The following is a 17400-nucleotide window of genomic DNA, read 5'->3' on the forward strand; positions in this document are numbered from 1 at the left end:
AACATCATAGAATTTGAATAGGTATCATATATTAAATAGTTTGGTGATATTTGAGCAGGCGTATGCTATCAAGAGGCATAAAGAACTAAAAATCCTAAAATCAAGGGAAATCGGTGGTAGAAAAAAAATGGTATTAATTATGAAGAGAATTTAAGTTGAAAAATATAACTAATTGGTTATTGCTTTAGTATTGATATAGATATTAGATGGTCGTCATAAAACATTAAAGAACTTGTTTACATATTATTACTCCATATGACCAAAGCTCACAAAAAAATTCATTTGAAGAAAAACACGATAGAAATATTATACAAATTACTTTTGAAACATGCACAACAATTAAGAGTTCTAAACTAACAATGGCCGCTTAAAATATGAAGGGATGGAAAACAATTAAATATAATATAATTATAATAATTTTGAAATAACACTGTCAAACTTTTGAGGATTTAAAAAATAATTGTCTTAAAAGATTTTGGTGGCTTTCTTATAATTCTACAAATTCACCACATATGCACATAAATCAAATAGTACGTATTAAAATTACTAGGCCTACCACCATAACCAAAGGTGTAAATACACGCCAATACAACTTCTCCGTAAGAGTTAGCCTTTCCGCGCGCATCGCGCGCGTAGGATACCCTAGTATGGGTAAAAGGTGGAATTGTTCCCAGTATGAATGGATTGTTATGAATGAATGAATGGATTGATAAGTAACCTTAGTTTGATTGTAGGTAGTTTAATTATTAGCACTATATGAATGAATGAACTTGTGTATTGTTGAATGTCGAATAAATGCAAATTATTGAATGCTTGCATCATCATTTGCCTAGATACCCATTCGAGTCTTTCTCAATAGGAGAAAGTCTTGAATAGTCCCCGGTTGGGACTGTTCTTGGACGTTTAATCCCACTTAGGTAGTGAATGTATGTCTCATTTTCAATTTTAAGGAATATAGCAGATGGATATTATTCTTTTCAATTTTTTCTTCCCAAAAAAAGCAAATTTTACTAATATGAGTACTACTCATAATTATAAAAAATTATCACTTCAATATCAATATATAATACTATACTAAAACAGACAACAATAATAACACGTATCATTTTCTGATATTGTTTTTTCCCTCTAAAATCGCTTCCCTATTTTTTTTTCCTTTTTTTAGTTAATGTCATTAATTACCTACTATAAGTTATACACAAAATATTTACCAAATCATATAATATAATTGTGATTATATTGATTTATATACTTTCTGTTTTTGTAATTAATATTTTTCTTTCTATGTAGTTTTAGACTACATATCTAAGGTAATTTTTAATAAATATAGAATTTCCAAATTTTTACTATACAAACCTAAAGTAAAATTAAATTAACTTGGATAAAAAAATATACATCTAAGAGTTAAAAAAAAATCCAAGGAAAATTTATGCTAAATTTATAATAATTTTAACAATAATTAAAGAATTTGGTGAATACGACGGATAAAATATAAGCACTTCATTCGTATTAGATTGTAGCTACTTAAGCAGAAGGTATGATAAGTAAATTTTAGTTTTTTTTCTCTACGTGAGACATGAAATGCCCAATATTAATTTATTTTTTAATTAATTAAATGAAATTATTAAAAAAATATACTATACAAATAACTTAAAATACTATTCAATTTTCGTTTCTTTATTTTTGTATTCACTATTAGTAAATGAGCCTTTTATTACTAATTGAATTTCTTTGTTTTTTGTTTTTTTCTACAGAGTTCTAATAATTTGATTTAAAAACACTACGCTAGTGTAATGCTAATCAACAAAGCTTCCAAGAACAACTAATAATAATTTGCAAGTTTTTTTTTTTTGAAAGTCTCGAACCGATGTCATAACCTCAACTCTAAAATCAATTTGCAAGTTTTTTTTTTTTTAAAAAAAAGCTTGCAAATATATTCTAAATGAACTAAGATACAAAGTACGTAGTATATGACAATGAGTGTAATAAAATTCATAATAATAATAAAGTGGAGTATTATTGTTGTACCATTATTAATAATAATAGAAATTCAGGGCCTTTTATTTGGGGCCGTGGGTTACAAAAAACGATGACAACTTATATAAAAAAGTAAAAAATATTCTTAAATTGTTATGAAATATTGTGTAGATGACCATTATCCTCCTTTGTATCATTTTGGAACAATCTAGATAGGGTTTATATTCTTATCCAATCAAGCCCTAACTATATTGTATGTATATATATACCTTATCATATGAAATGAAATACACAGATTAATTCTCTGTCAATCTCTCTTATATTTTTTCTTATTTTATAACACGTTATCAGCACCAAAGCTCTACGCAAATTGTTTAATTTAGATCCGAATTAAAGGTACGCATATACTATCAAATTGCTTTATGTAAATAATTTTATGTACAAGCGAACATGAACTATTTTTGGATTTTAATTACCACTAACTCGATAAATATTAGTATATGCAATTCATTCCTTTGCCACCGCTTATGTTTATTTGCATTGGATTGAGTTGGTTAAATATTATCTTTTGTTTTTATATGACTTTTTATTAGTATAGATTTTTATATCATGATCGACAAATACCATCAATGGTTTTGAGTTATTTATTGAATGTAATGATATTGGACTTATTTATCAGTTCAAGTCCCCTGCTTATTATGTTGGTCGGTCAATTACCTAATTTATCCCTTTATTAACGAATTATGCAAATAACAAATTACTTTTCTTTGCTAACCTATTTGCTTTGTGTTGTAGTTGAATGATAAATTATTACGAAGTATTACTTTTCTCTATAATTAACTTTATATATCCTTAGTTCGTGTGTATGCAATTGCATAATTGTTGGTTTACATAATCTCTCACGACATTCCACTACCTTAATTTTTACGAATTTTGGTGGTTTGATGTGTGAATAATAAATTAATTAATCAATCTTATAAGAATTAATTAATAGATCGTAAAATATATGAGCATGTGTTATGGTACCGTAAGGTATATTAAGGTATATTGTGTTATGTACTAGTAGTTTATCTTGCAATCTGACTTGTGTCATCATGCATCTGACGATGGTTAAAAAGAAACAAAAGATAGTGGAGATTGGAGAACTATTTCTCATCAATTTGCCAAGTATTACCAGACTTCATGCATATTACTTTTGTTAATTATATTGAGTACGTGTACAATGCTTTGTTTTTCATAGTTCATTAAATTGGTGTAGGTAGATTATTATGGGTTCAAGTTAGCATGAATCAGTTTAATTTTTATGACTACCCATGAATTTTATGAAATGCTCCATATTGAGTTATCCAATTAATTACGCTTACATTAAGCGGGCTTAATTTGTTATATTAGTGTTATCTTTAAACATGTGATTATCTATATTAAACTGATTATTTGTGTGAGATCTTGTATTGACTTTGTGTGTCATGATTTAAATAATAAAATTATGGTTTTAGTGGTTTTTAATATTATATTTGTTTTAATTGAATGATTACTTCACTGCTTTCTCTAAGCAAAGATGTCGAACTATGAAGTCAATCATACTAAGAATTAATTTTCATATCTTTTGTTTGTTAATATATATTATTTGGTTAACCAAGTTGGATCTTTTATCCTTATGATAGCATGGGGGTTTCAACTGAATCAAAGTGAATCAATATGAGCACTTTAATGTTAATCTTCTATTCGCATTATGTTTATTGAGCACTAACATTATTTTGGTTACAAATAAGATGTCTATAAGTAAACTCATAGAGGTAACAATATATGTTGATTACATAAAGCCCAAAAACGATGGTTACTTATGGCAATTTCTCCACTCATGATCTTGTTGCATACAAGATTTGTCTTTGAAAAAAAAAATAATAGATAGGATTAGCCGATTGGATATTTGACCTTAAAAAGTTTAAATTGGCTATTGTCATTTTATTTTTTGAAAGAGCTATTGTCATTTTAAATAAGGCAGTATTTATATTATATTGTGCCAATATTGGTGTGAAGACCTATGTGTACGTGGTTGTTATGTATTTCTGATCTTGATGCTATGCTTTGTTATCCTTGTATAATGATCTACTTGTAATTTTTGAAGCTTATAAATTACTTATACTTTTATGATTGTGAAGATTTATATATATAATGATGTCATATTTTTATTAGCCACATGAATGTTTGTTCGACCTCAATTCATGCTAGCTAGCACTTGTTTGAAGATAAATTTGACAACAATCATGTATTGTGTTAATTATGTATGAAAGGAGTTCATTGATGAATTATAACTTTGTAATGATTATGTCTATTACATGAGATACTACTAATACACTAATTGCATACTCATTTTCTTATATGGGCTGTAAGTTCTAGATATTGTTCACGTACATATGCATCATAATTGACTTTATTAACATGATCATATGATTTGTACAACTATCATGATTTTAGTATGAATATGTTGATTGATGTCTGATTAAATTCATGTACCTACTTGAAGTTGGATTATTGAAAGTAAATTAAATATGATTGCACAATATTTATTTGAACAAGAGATAGATGACATTGTGGAAAACTTAATTGCAAAAATATGTTTTGTATTTATTATTCCCATACTTATATAGATTAATATAATTGGGCAAGAGTTACGAGTAAGAACAATTAAGTTTGTACGGATAACTTTATTATGCTTGATACATGTATTGCTAAAAGAATTTATGCCCTATGGATGAGATTTAAATGTTGTTGGATTCATTTCATGTCCTACGTACAAGGATCAGGGGGAGACTGTATTAACTATTCCATTATTTTATCCTTGCACATAAATAATAAAATATATTGATGGTCAGTTTGGTACATTTTAACTTAAATATTAACGATTTATTTAACAGAAGTGGCCACATGTTATTTAAATATTTTGAAATGATATCATCTTGAAGATGGATATAAATGTCATTGATCATATACTAATTATAAATGCTCCAATTAAAATTATTGTCCCAGAAGGACAACATCGATTACTAATGAACCTAAAGTTTGTCTGAAGCGTTGTAGTCCAATAGAGTTAAAATATAACAACCTTCGAAAAAGGAATGGAGCAACTATTGACAATGACAAATTTGAGGAAATGATAAATCTCATTACATTTCTAGAAGAAATCACTTTTAGTAAGATTTTATATGTTTCATGATTATATAATTAATAGACTCCAGAAGAGTATGAAATATCCAAAAAGATTAACATGTATCAAGATTATAGTCAAAACTCCAGCAGAGTATAAGTAATTATTGGATAAAATATTAGTTGATTGTCTTGCCAATGGTATAAAAAAAATGTTGGTGTTCAAATATCACATCATATTCATGGCCATGCATATAGTAAGTTTAATAAAGTGATCACTAGTGTTGGAAAACTGACCAGAGTTCAAATTTAGAGAAGTGATTAGATGTGATAATTAAATTAGGCCATCCGGGTTTAATAAATTCCCGTTATGGAAACCTGAAGTTTCATATGAAAGAAATAGTGTGCTGACACTCTCTCATGTTAAATATATGAAATAAATTGAATGGCAAGACATAACATTGAGATTGATTTATATTTGGATTGTGATTTTAAATAGTTTGTATTAAAAGAAAAGTCCAAGAGATAATACATTGGTTTTTTTGAATAGTTGCTGACCAAAAAAATTCACTAGAATAATTTATATGTTGACAAATATTAGGTGACCAGAAGCTCACTACGTACAAGTAATATGCGGAGATTTTAAGTAACTAGTATATATCATACTATCAATGTTTCTAGTGATCCCGAAGATCACCACCTAGTGAAGTTGCAAGAAAAATTATATTTGTATAACAATTTTATTGATTGGGGCTATTGTATGTCAGCACATAAGAAATAGAAAAGAAGGAAATTCAACTGCACAACATATGTCTCCCCATTGATGTTGAATTATTGATCTCCTGAAGAGAACAAATTATGATAAATTTAATAATAAATACATATGTATTATGCAATGTATATTTAATGAAGAAATGATTTAAAAATTGCTCTCTAAAAGAGATAAAAGCTTGTTTAATACAAATCTTCTGAGAAATAAATTTTGATTGTGATTTTCCTAATGAAGTAAATTTTATTAATGCAAATTTATCTACTAAGTTGGTATATAATCAGACGCCCCTATAAATGAGATATTTTACCAACTTAGGGGGAGAAGAACGAATTAGCAAAAGTTGGAAAAATTAAATAAATAAAGAATATTTATAATCCCTATAATGGTAGTTTGAAAAGTTATATATATGCCAGCTTTTGTATATATATTATCAAGATATGTTGCACATTTATGATTTGATTTGTATTCAGTTATGACTCATGTTGCATAGCGTTGAAGATACATTTTGGTCATATTATGTGTATACATTGAGATAAAAGCTTGCCAATTGTACTTGAATCACTACACCTGAAGTGTAGGTTGTATATGATCGGTTCCAAAATAAAGATATGTTTAATAGATATGATATTTGGCAAGATAGTGCAGTTAACACTAATAGTGTAATAGTATATAAATACCATAGTGAATGAAATACCCTAAAAGTGGTATAAATATCTGAATTATTATAATAGATGGCCTATGATGTAAGAAAAATTATGATGGTACCAATGAGAAATGTATTCATATATCATTGTCAAAATAGCATGCAAATTAAAATTGTACCTTGAGTAATAATATGATGATACCGGTATATGATAGAACCGATAAATAATGCATGTGCATGATATAATGGACTAGTGAATTAGGGATCTGAAATATATGTCCATTTTAATGTCGACATAATGATAATAATATAAGTTTATCATGGACCAGAAGTCCAAAGAAATATGGGTTTTTTAAAATCCACACTGTATAGTGTCTTGAATTATTTCGAGTCTTATTTATATTCATATGCATGTGTGAGTCTTAGGTTATTGGATTATTCATTACATATGTTCGAAGTTGTAAATGCATTACTCATTGTATAATTTGTTAATTATGTTATCATATTTTTATATCTCATATTGCATGCTTTAATTAATTTCTATATAATAATTGTGGTGTATGTCAATGTTCATTCAAAGTATAGTAAGACATATTTTACAACTCTGATGGAAACTGAGAAAGAAATATTTATATTCTAGTGGGCTTATAATTGTGATGAAATTATTGATGACGCCGATTCAATTGCATGTTATGAATCATGTAAGAAGAAGAGTTCATGAAGAATTTATGTACGGCGCATTTATATATCCAGCCCTACAAAAAAAAATTATATTTTGAATATTGGAAGTATTATTAAACTTTTAGTCTATGTGACTAAATCATTGACATCTCAACCTGAAGTTTGAGCATATGAGAGTTGTTGAGATTTACTATTCATGTTTGCAAGAGAGCTATCGTGTCAATTATGAAACGTCTAAAGAATATCAATGGAATACTTATGCGTGAGAATGTTTTCTTATGGTCCAGAAGAACCGTGATTAGCGTATATAATTATATGTCTCATATTATAATTCATATGAGATTGAAGAACGACATTGATAATATCAAGTTTTGTCATCATATTATTATTAAAGAATGTTTGATCAAATAATGTCATCAATAACGACTTCCAGCAGAAGTCATAACCGCATAAGTTTTAAATCAACTATTAAACAGAGATTTGAAATAATGATATTAGAGATAAACACATGTGTGGTGAAATGAAGACACTTCACATGTTCACGAGAAGACTTGAAGAATTGAAGATGCAACTTCAGCGTAAGAGAATTGAAGATCAACTAATGATATTTTACTTACTACATATGAGAAGATATGCAAACATATTGGATACATTGTTGCGGCGCTAAAAGATCTCAAGTTATGTATTCATTAGGGGGAGAAAATACGCGCTGCACTCTTTTTCCCTTGACCATGCTTTTGTCCCACATTGGGTTTTCCTGGTAAGGTTTTTAATGAGGCAGCATATCAAGCGTATTACGAAGAATGTTGTACTCTTTTTCCTTCATTAGGTTTTTATCCCACAGGGTTTTTCCTAATAAGGTTTTAACGAGGCACAATCTTCGATAATGGACATCCAAGGGGGAGTGTTATGAAATATCGTGTGGATGACCATTATCCTCCTTTGTATCATTCCGGAACAATCTAGATAGGGTTTATATTCTTATCCAATCAAGCCCTAACTATATTGTATGTATGTATATACCTTATCATATGGAATGAAATACACAGATTAATTCTCTGTCAATCTCTCTTATATTTCTTCTTATTTTATAACATAAATAGCATAATCTTTAAATAGAAATAGATTCTTAATTTTAAACTCTCTAAAAAAAAGAGTACATACTCTTAATCATAGTACAACGGACGTACTGGTCCGCTCAACGACTTATTAGCCTCAACACCCATTCTATAAAGACCAAACAAGGAGGCGAGACAAATATTGGCTGGGCTGCCAAGTTGATGGATCCAACAGCCTAAAGACATAGCAGACATGCCGCTGCACCCGGCAATAAGAATATCATCCATAGAAGACCTTTTGTAACCACGTAATTTATAGACAACGTTCCTTGATATGCCCTCTAACAAGGTCGTTGTCCCAAGTAAAAGGCCTACTCGAGTCGCATATATTTTTGGGGCTAACAACGCTGATTTTAAACACTTCAACTTAGATAGATGCGGGATGCAATGTCTTTTTTTTGTCTGTAACTAAATATAACATTTATTGGATAGTTTAACATATAAAACCCGAGTGCCTCCCTCCATGCTTTCCTTGCTATGGCTGTGCCCGATAACCGATTAGGGTGCCTGCTTAGGTGAAAACGATAACCTTGCATCTCAAGCTCATGATCTTTGTTGCATGCGTATCTGATTCTTATGATAATGATATTTTTAAAAAATGGTGAGCAAATAAACGACACTTTATTGTTGAAGATTTTATTTATAATTTAAATTTTAAAAATTAAATACATTAAATTAAAAAACCAATTAATATTAATTACTTTTAGTTAAAATATTCAACAATCCCCCACTTATTTTAACAAAAAAATAACTTACTTGGATAACCGTCGCAAGATACCATGCATAGTAGAGGTAGCTCCGCCTTGAAACCTCTAATTAGTGTTTCAGTTTACCACGTACTAGAGTCAAAGTGGCACGGCCTTGAAACTTCAACTACTTATATATATATGAGTAACCCTAAACTACTTGGTAACCCCTCGATGCTTTCCAACTTTCTTCTGATTTGATGATTCAACAATCCCTAAACAGTTTTGCTGATTCATAGCCCCTAAACTAAAGCTTAGTCAGCATAATCTCTCAACTTTCAGCTGGAAAACACCATTCAAGGTGGGGGGGGGGGGACTAAAATGCCACAAAAGAGTTTAGAGGGACTAAAACTTATCCTTATACAAGAGTTGAGGGACTGTATTTAGGTGTTGTTTGGTTGATATGGGAACTTATTTCCCATAGACAATTGCATTTTATTGGAATTAAATTCCAACATTCAATTTCCTAGGAATTGCATATATTTGTTTGGTTGCTATTAAAAATGGGCATCGTGCCGTGCCGTGCCGTGCTTGGTCGTGCCGGGGTTGGGCTCGTACCGTGCCGTGCCAGCTTGGTGGCGGGCCGTACTGTGCCGTGACAAGTTTTGGCACACCCTAGCCCACGACACGGCACGGCCCACGTGCTTGGCGGGTCGTGCCGTGCCGTGCCGCGGGCCACCACGGTTTTTTAATTTTTTTATTTTTAAAAATATATATATTGTACAAAATCGATATATATATATATTATAAAAATAACGTGCCGACGGGTCGTGCCAGCGGGTCGTGCCGGAGTGCCAACAATCGTGCCCGTGTCGTGCCGTGCCAAATTTCAACATTTGTGTTCACGGCACGGCCCACAAGTGGGCCGCCGTGCCGTGCCAGTGGTCGTGCCGTGCCGGAATCGTGCCGGCACGGCCCATGCCCAACTTTAGATGCTATAAAGGAAATTGTAATTCATGGAAGTTTTGAGTTACCAAGAGGGCCTTGCTAATTTAATTTCCACATTTTGTAGGAATTGGAAATTCCCACTCTAAGTTTCACTTTATATAGCCAACCAAACTAACCCTCAATTTCTAAATTCCCATAAATTTTCAATTCCCCCATTTTTTTTTTTTTTTAACCAAACAACTGAACAAGGCCTTAGTTTTACTCATCCAAAGTACGATTGCACTAAACAAACTTTACTACTCGTAATTTAAAGAGAGAGAGAAAAAAAAAAAAAAATAAAAAAAAAATGGAGGTTTCTGGTAACATCATTTCGGAGCGCAAACCAAAAACACAGAAATCTCCCTCTTATTCTGGGAAACTCTAAGAACTTGACCATTTACTTCATTTAACTACATTCTCTTCTTCATTAGCGGCAACACCTCACTCTTTTTACAAGCTGTTCTCGCTTTCTCTCTCATCACCGCTCTTTCTCTCTCTTCTTTTGCAGTAAGTAAGTATTTCTCTTCCCTTCTCATTTTCTTGCATTTCTTTGCTCATTTCTAACTTTGATTTGTTATTGTCAATTTGATTCTCAATTTATGTTGAATTTAATTTCCTGAATTGGGTTTTTTTGGGTTTTTTTTTGAATGAGGAACATAGCTTTGGAATTTTTGTATATTCTGGCGGTTTGTTTCTGGGTGTTAAATTCTACTTTGTGTAATTTACTTCTTTTTAAGTATAATTTTCTGCTTTGAGATTACGTTTTCATGATTTCTCTGAGGTACCTTTTACTGTGATTAAGCTAAATAATTATCTGTAATAACCAAATAGCACTAATAAATTTGTCCGATTAATTTGGAATGTCTTGTTGATACTTCAAACTAATTGTTATATATATACTCATGAAAATGCTTTAACTACATCATTTTGTTTTGTTTTTTGTTTCTTTTCCTTATTTTGGGTGTATAAAGAACCGAGGAAAATGACATGTGATTTGATTCTAGGCTTTCGGTACAAACCAAAACTATAACGAACTGCTAGTTGTCATATTGAATTTGATTTTGAATGCATTACATATGATTTTGGTGTATGTAATGCTTTATATCAAATCATTCTTGGGGACATGTAAGCTTAGTTTTCTTCATTAAAGATAACTCGAACATACTCGAATGATTTTTTAAGGGGTTATAGTTGTGCTTCAGCATCTCTGGATGAAACATAGTTTGGTTAATAACTTGAACTTTAAGGGATTTCAGAGATAGGAGCCTCTTTCCTTTTACACTTTTGCATTTAAGCTGTGACCATGTTTTTTATCATAGAGGCATATGGCCGAATGAGTTATGTTTGATATCATTAAATTTTCGTTCTGTGACCTTTATTCAGCTATGTACTTGAAAATCTGTTGATGAGTATAGTTTGGATTAGTTTGTACGCTTTTTGTTCACTGTTATGATCAAATCAGATGGCCAATGTCATTGGCATGCCTTCTTGTAATTTTGAAGGAAGATATATTGCCATCTACCAATCATTTTTTTTCATTTTTATTTTGTTGTGGTTACTCATGTTTCATTGATAAAATAATTTATCATCTACCACACTATAAATTAAAACAACTATGATAGAGCTTGTGTGATTTGCAATAATTGTCTTCCTATTTGGAGTCGGCTTGTCGTGTTTTCCTAATGACACAAAGTTCATAGTTTTTTCTTACATTGAAACAAAGGTCTGCTAGGATGAAACTAGGGCCTAATCTAGGTAGCAGGGGATAAAAGTATAGCGTCTTTCATTTGAAAAATTTTGTAACCAAACATAGAACTTAGGTTTTAATTACGTATATCATCAATTCCAATTATGAATTTTAGTTGTGTGATTCTTTCCTACAGGCTACTACATAAATTTATTTAATTTCATGTTTTGAGTTGGTCATATCTCTCACCATTTCCCAGATCTTTTAAGTCTTTTCTTGATTTTTTGGATATTGGTGAAGTTTATGGATCTTCACCTCATCTTGTATTGAAATTAGAGGATATATGTATTTGAGACACCACTATATCTTTTGTCTTACTTCCTAAGTACCCCCAACTTGTCACCTTGATTGCAGCTTTGCAACCTTCTTTTCTTCATTTTTTTCTTTAATTGCCTTACTAATGTCTTTTTCAGATGAAATTCACCTATGAATGTATGTTCTGTCAGGTAAATTTTTAGTGAATATTTTATTTTTGGCGGGTAGTGGATATTTGATTAAGGATCACTCTGCAATTTAGACATTTGTTAATGAGAAGAGAGTCAAGTGACGTTATCTAGATATGATCAAATACTCCTATTGCCCATTTTATAATTGTACTTTAAATCTTTGATAAATGTAGCTGCTCTAGAGTCTAAACAGCCATGTTTTGTTGCCTTTGTTGGACACTAACAATATTGGTTCAGTGTTGATAATTATATGCTCTAGTTACCTTTGATGATTATAATGGGAAAATTTGCATAAATTTTTTTAAATAACATGGTGGCATGATTCAAATGATTTTTCAAGAGCTAGATGTTTGGACCTTTGAGTATAATTTGGATTTCTTGTTATAATTATTGTTAAAGCAAGCATACTTGGTACTTCTTATATGTATATAGATTCTGTGCTAAAGATATAAATATTGAAAATCATGTTTGTTTATTACAGGAATGGCTCAACAAGCATACACTGTTGCTTCTGACAGTGAAACCACTGGAGAGGAAAAATCTTCTGCATTCCCTGAAATTGCAATTGGTATTGATATTGGTACTTCACAATGCAGTGTAGCAGTTTGGAATGGCTCTGATGTGGAGTTACTTAAAAACACTAGGAACCAGAAAATTATGCAGTCATATGTGAGCTTCAAAGATGATGTTCCGACTGGTGGAGTCAGCAGCCAACCTGCACATGATCATGAAATCTTATCTGGGTCTGCAATCTTCAATATGAAGCGTCTAATTGGTAGGGTTGACACCGATCCAGTTGTTCATGCTACCAAAAGCCTGCCCTTTTTAGTTCAGACCTTGGATATTGGTGTACGGCCTTTTATTGCTGCTTTGGTCAACAATGCATGGAGATCTACTACACCTGAGGAAGTTTTGGCGATCTTTCTTGTGGAATTAAGGGCCATGGCTGAAGTTCAATTAAAAAGGCCTTTGCGAAATGTTGTTCTGACAGTCCCAGTTTCATTCAGCCGTTTCCAGCTCTCTAGAATTGAGCGTGCCTGTGCCATGGCTGGCCTTCATGTTCTCAGGTTGATGCCTGAACCAACAGCCGTTGCACTTTTATATGCACAGCAGCAACAGCGTACTATACAAGATAATATGGGCAGTGGGAGTGAGAAAATTTCCCTCATCTTTAATATGGGAGCTGGCTATTGTGATGTAGCTGTTAGTGCTACAGCTGGTGGTGTTTCTCAGATAAAAGCCTTGTCAGGGGCTGCCATTGGAGGGGAAGACCTCCTTCAGAACATGATGCGCCACCTCTTGCCTGAGTATGACACTATAATCTTAGGCCATGGACTGGATGTTATCAAATCAATGGCTTCTTTTCGGGTTGCAACTCAGAATGCTATACATACTCTTTCTTCTCAAACTAACGTTAAAATTGATGTTGATTTGGGGAATGGTAAAAGCGTGACTAGGCTTGTGGACAGAAAGGAATTTGAAGATGTGAACAAGGTGGTATTTGATCAGTGTGAAACCCTTGTAAGGCAATGCTTGAATGATGCAAAAGTAGAAATAGGTGATATCACTGATATAATACTTGTTGGGGGATGCTCTTTAATTCCCAAGGTCAGAGATCTTGTTAAGGGCATTTGCAGGAGAGACAAACTGTACGATGGGATAAATCCACTGGAAGCTGCTGTCCGTGGAGCTGCACTGGAAGGAGCAGTTGCATCTGGTATTAGTGACCCATTTGGGAATCTAGACTTGCTAACAATTCAAGCTACTCCTCTGAGCATTGGAATTCGAGCCAATGGAAACAATTTTGTTCCCATAATCATGAGGAATACGACAGTTCCTGCAAGGAAGGACCTTGTTTTCACAACAGTCCACGATAACCAGATTGAGGCCTTGATAGTAGTTTATGAAGGTGATGACGAAACAAAGATACAGAAGAACCATTTACTTGGGTATTTCAAGATCAGTGGGATCCCTCCTTTGCCAAAAGGAACTCCTGAGATTAACGTGTGCATGGACATCGATGCTTCAAATATTCTGAGAGTCTTGGCAGGCGTTGTGATTCCAGGCAACCAGCAGCCTGTAGCTCCAATCATGGAAGTGAGGATGCCAACCATTGATGATGGGCATGGCTGGTGCGCTGAAGCACTTAACAGAACTTATGGGTCTGCTTTGGATATGATAACTGTGCAGAAGAAGACACAGGCATGAGATACTGATATGGTTTGTACTCTTCAGAGCTTTTTTGGTTATAGAGGCAACATGTTTATGGGATAATATCAATAACACGACCTTGTTGTGCATTCGGCTGTAGTTATTTTGTGAAGGTTTTGATGTACGTGTTTTTAGTTTGTGTCATGTAAATGAGTTCATTTGTGAAAATAAAAAGTTGGTGGCTGCTTGTATATATTGAACTCTTTAGTTGTGCCGTTTTGGTACTTGGTAATGCACAATATCAATACTTTATATAGCAACTATTCTACTCTCTTGATGGGAGAACTGCAACCTTTAATCATGATTTTACATAAAACTAAGTAATTAAATTAACATGAATGATGATAAAATCCATTCTATTGACTAAAATTGTCTATTATCAATTTATCATGGCCTATCAGTCGAGTGATCAAAGGTGGAGGCTTCACCTCAACTTCATCTTGAGAGTATATACACCAATTTTAGGCTTTAACCAAAAGCTAGAGTATGAGGAATAACATGATAAACCATGAATTTGGACTATGTATTGTAAACAAGGTAAACCTAAAATCAATTCAAACAATTTTTTTTACTTTTGAAAAAAATTTTGTTTCCCACATAAATCTTTAATATTTAATAGAATTGGTAACTATAACCCTCATTTATGATTCGCAAGGTGTTAAATTCCAATGTTAGTCATCTAGAAATCCCGAGAAGACTCACAGAGAGACAATTTGGTAAGTGGCGATGACTCATTAAGTCATTGATAAAACTTAGGGAATAATGAGAGGACTCACAGAAAGACAATTTGGTAGGTGGCGGTGAGGTTTGCTGAGAAAATTTTAGGTTTAAGAGGATACTATGATACTAGTGTTATTTTTTTTTTAACTTTATTTGAGATTGTTTTAATTTATTTCATTTTGTCTAAAGATTCGAACTTAAATTTATCAAATTTTGTGAAAAAGTACTCCCTCCGTCCCCTTTTAATAGTCCCTTATTGATAAATTTTAGTCCCAAAAAATGTTCACCTCATTTTCTTTTTCCAACAACCATTAATATTAATTTTTTACCAAAATTTCCTCCAATTTGCAACAATATATGTGCAAATTACACTTTCCCATGTACTTTTATTACTTTCTCTCTCTATTTTTTTTACATACCCAATGTCAATTTACTTTTTCAATGTACTTTTACTATTTTTATTTGTATTTATTAATTCCCGTGAAAAATACCCATAAGGGATTATCAAAAGGGGACGGAGGGAGTTTTAAATAAAATTAAAATAATATGAAAACACGTGCTTAATGCTCTATTAATTTATACTCCCTTCATCCCCTTTTGATTGTCCCTTATGGGCATTTTTCACGGGAATTAATAAACACAAATAAGAATAGTTAAAGTACATTGTAAAAGTAAATTGACATTGGGTATGCAAAAAGGTCGAGAGAGAAAGTAATAAAAGTACATGGGAAAATAAAATTTACGGAAAATATAAATTTGCACAAGTATTGTTGCAAATTGGAGAGAATTTGGGTAAAAAATTAATATTAATGGTTGTTGGAAAAAGCAAATGGGTGAACATTTTGGGACTAAAATTTGCCCATAAGGGACTATCAAAAGGGGACGGAGGGAGTATCATTATATGTTCGTCGTTATTTTATCTTGTCTTAATTAATCTAAACTTAATTTACATAATTTTCACTTAGCACTCAAAATCAACTTTTTTTTGTCTATAATTTATTTGAAAAAAATTTATTCTGTATACTTTTTCTACTCGTAATACAAAACATATCTTATTTTATTAAAACCGAACTCTTAAAAAACACCCGAAGTCAAAATAAGATGAAACAAACAACCCAAACAAGCAACACGAAAGAACGAAACCCACCCATATAGGCCTTGTTTGGTAATTGGCTTTTAGTTGGCTTTTTGGTTGGCTTTTGGCTTTTGGCTTTTTCTTTTGGTCAAACAGCCAAAATACTTGTTTGGTAAATGGCTTTTCAGCTAGGTAAAAAAGCCGGCTTTTCCGCCAAAAACAAAAAGCTAGTGTTACTAGCTTTTTGGTTTTGGCTTTTGGCTTTTCATTAAACAAATTACTTTTTATCCTTAATTAATAATTAATAATTAATAATTAATAATTAATAATTAATAATTAATAATTAATAATTAATAATTAATAATTAATAATTAATAATTAATAATTAATAATTAATAATTAATAATTAATAATTAATAATTAATAATTAATTATTAATTTGTAGTTAGTAATTGATAATTGATAATTAATAATCAGTAATTAATAATTAATAATTATTAATCTATAATTAATAATTAATAATCAGTAATTAGTAATTAATAATTAATTATTAATAATTAATAATTAGTATTTAGTAATTAATAATAAGTAATCAGTAATCAGTAATTAATAATTAGTAATTAATAATTTATAAATAGTAATTAATAATCAATAATCAATAGTTAATAATTTATAATTAGTAATTCATAATCAATACTTATTAATTAATAATTTATAATTAGTAATTAGTAATAAAAAATTAGTAATTAATAATTTATAATTAGTAATTAATAATCTATTATTAGTAATTAATAATTAGTAAATTAGTAGTTATAAGTACTTAAAAATTAATAGTTAGTACTCCGTAATTAGTAATTATTAGTACTTAATTATTAATAACTAGTAATTAACAATTGTTAGTAATATGTAACTAATATTAAGTGCTTAATAATTAGTAATTAGTACTTAATAACTAGTAGTTTATAATTAATAATAAGTAATTATAAATTAGTAGTTAATATTTTGTATTAGTAATTAATAATTAATAATACTGATAATAAATGTATAAGAATACATAATAATGCCCTTTAAGGTTGTTTTGCATAGTTACAGCCAATATCTAACAGCTAATTTTACCAAACATGTTTACATACAATAAATAGTCAAACAGCCACTACAAACAGCCAGTTAAACAAGCCAAGTTAAACAGC

At 30.9% G+C, this 17400-nt stretch overlaps 1 pseudogene across 1 annotated transcript; it reads left to right on the top strand.

The window, feature by feature from the left end:
* The first annotated feature begins 10361 nt into the window (after window positions 1-10361).
* LOC145621027 (heat shock 70 kDa protein 8 pseudogene) lies at window positions 10362-14684 on the top strand (annotated as a pseudogene). Its single transcript, XR_014108340.1, has 2 exons — window positions 10362-10522; window positions 12686-14684. The product of XR_014108340.1 is annotated as a heat shock 70 kDa protein 8 pseudogene (transcript).
* Window positions 14685-17400: the final 2716 nt, after the last annotated feature.

Source organism: Chenopodium album, chromosome 27 (assembly GCF_948465745.1).
Source record: "Chenopodium album chromosome 27, dcCheAlbu1.1, whole genome shotgun sequence".
Taxonomy (NCBI): domain Eukaryota; kingdom Viridiplantae; phylum Streptophyta; class Magnoliopsida; order Caryophyllales; family Amaranthaceae; genus Chenopodium; species Chenopodium album.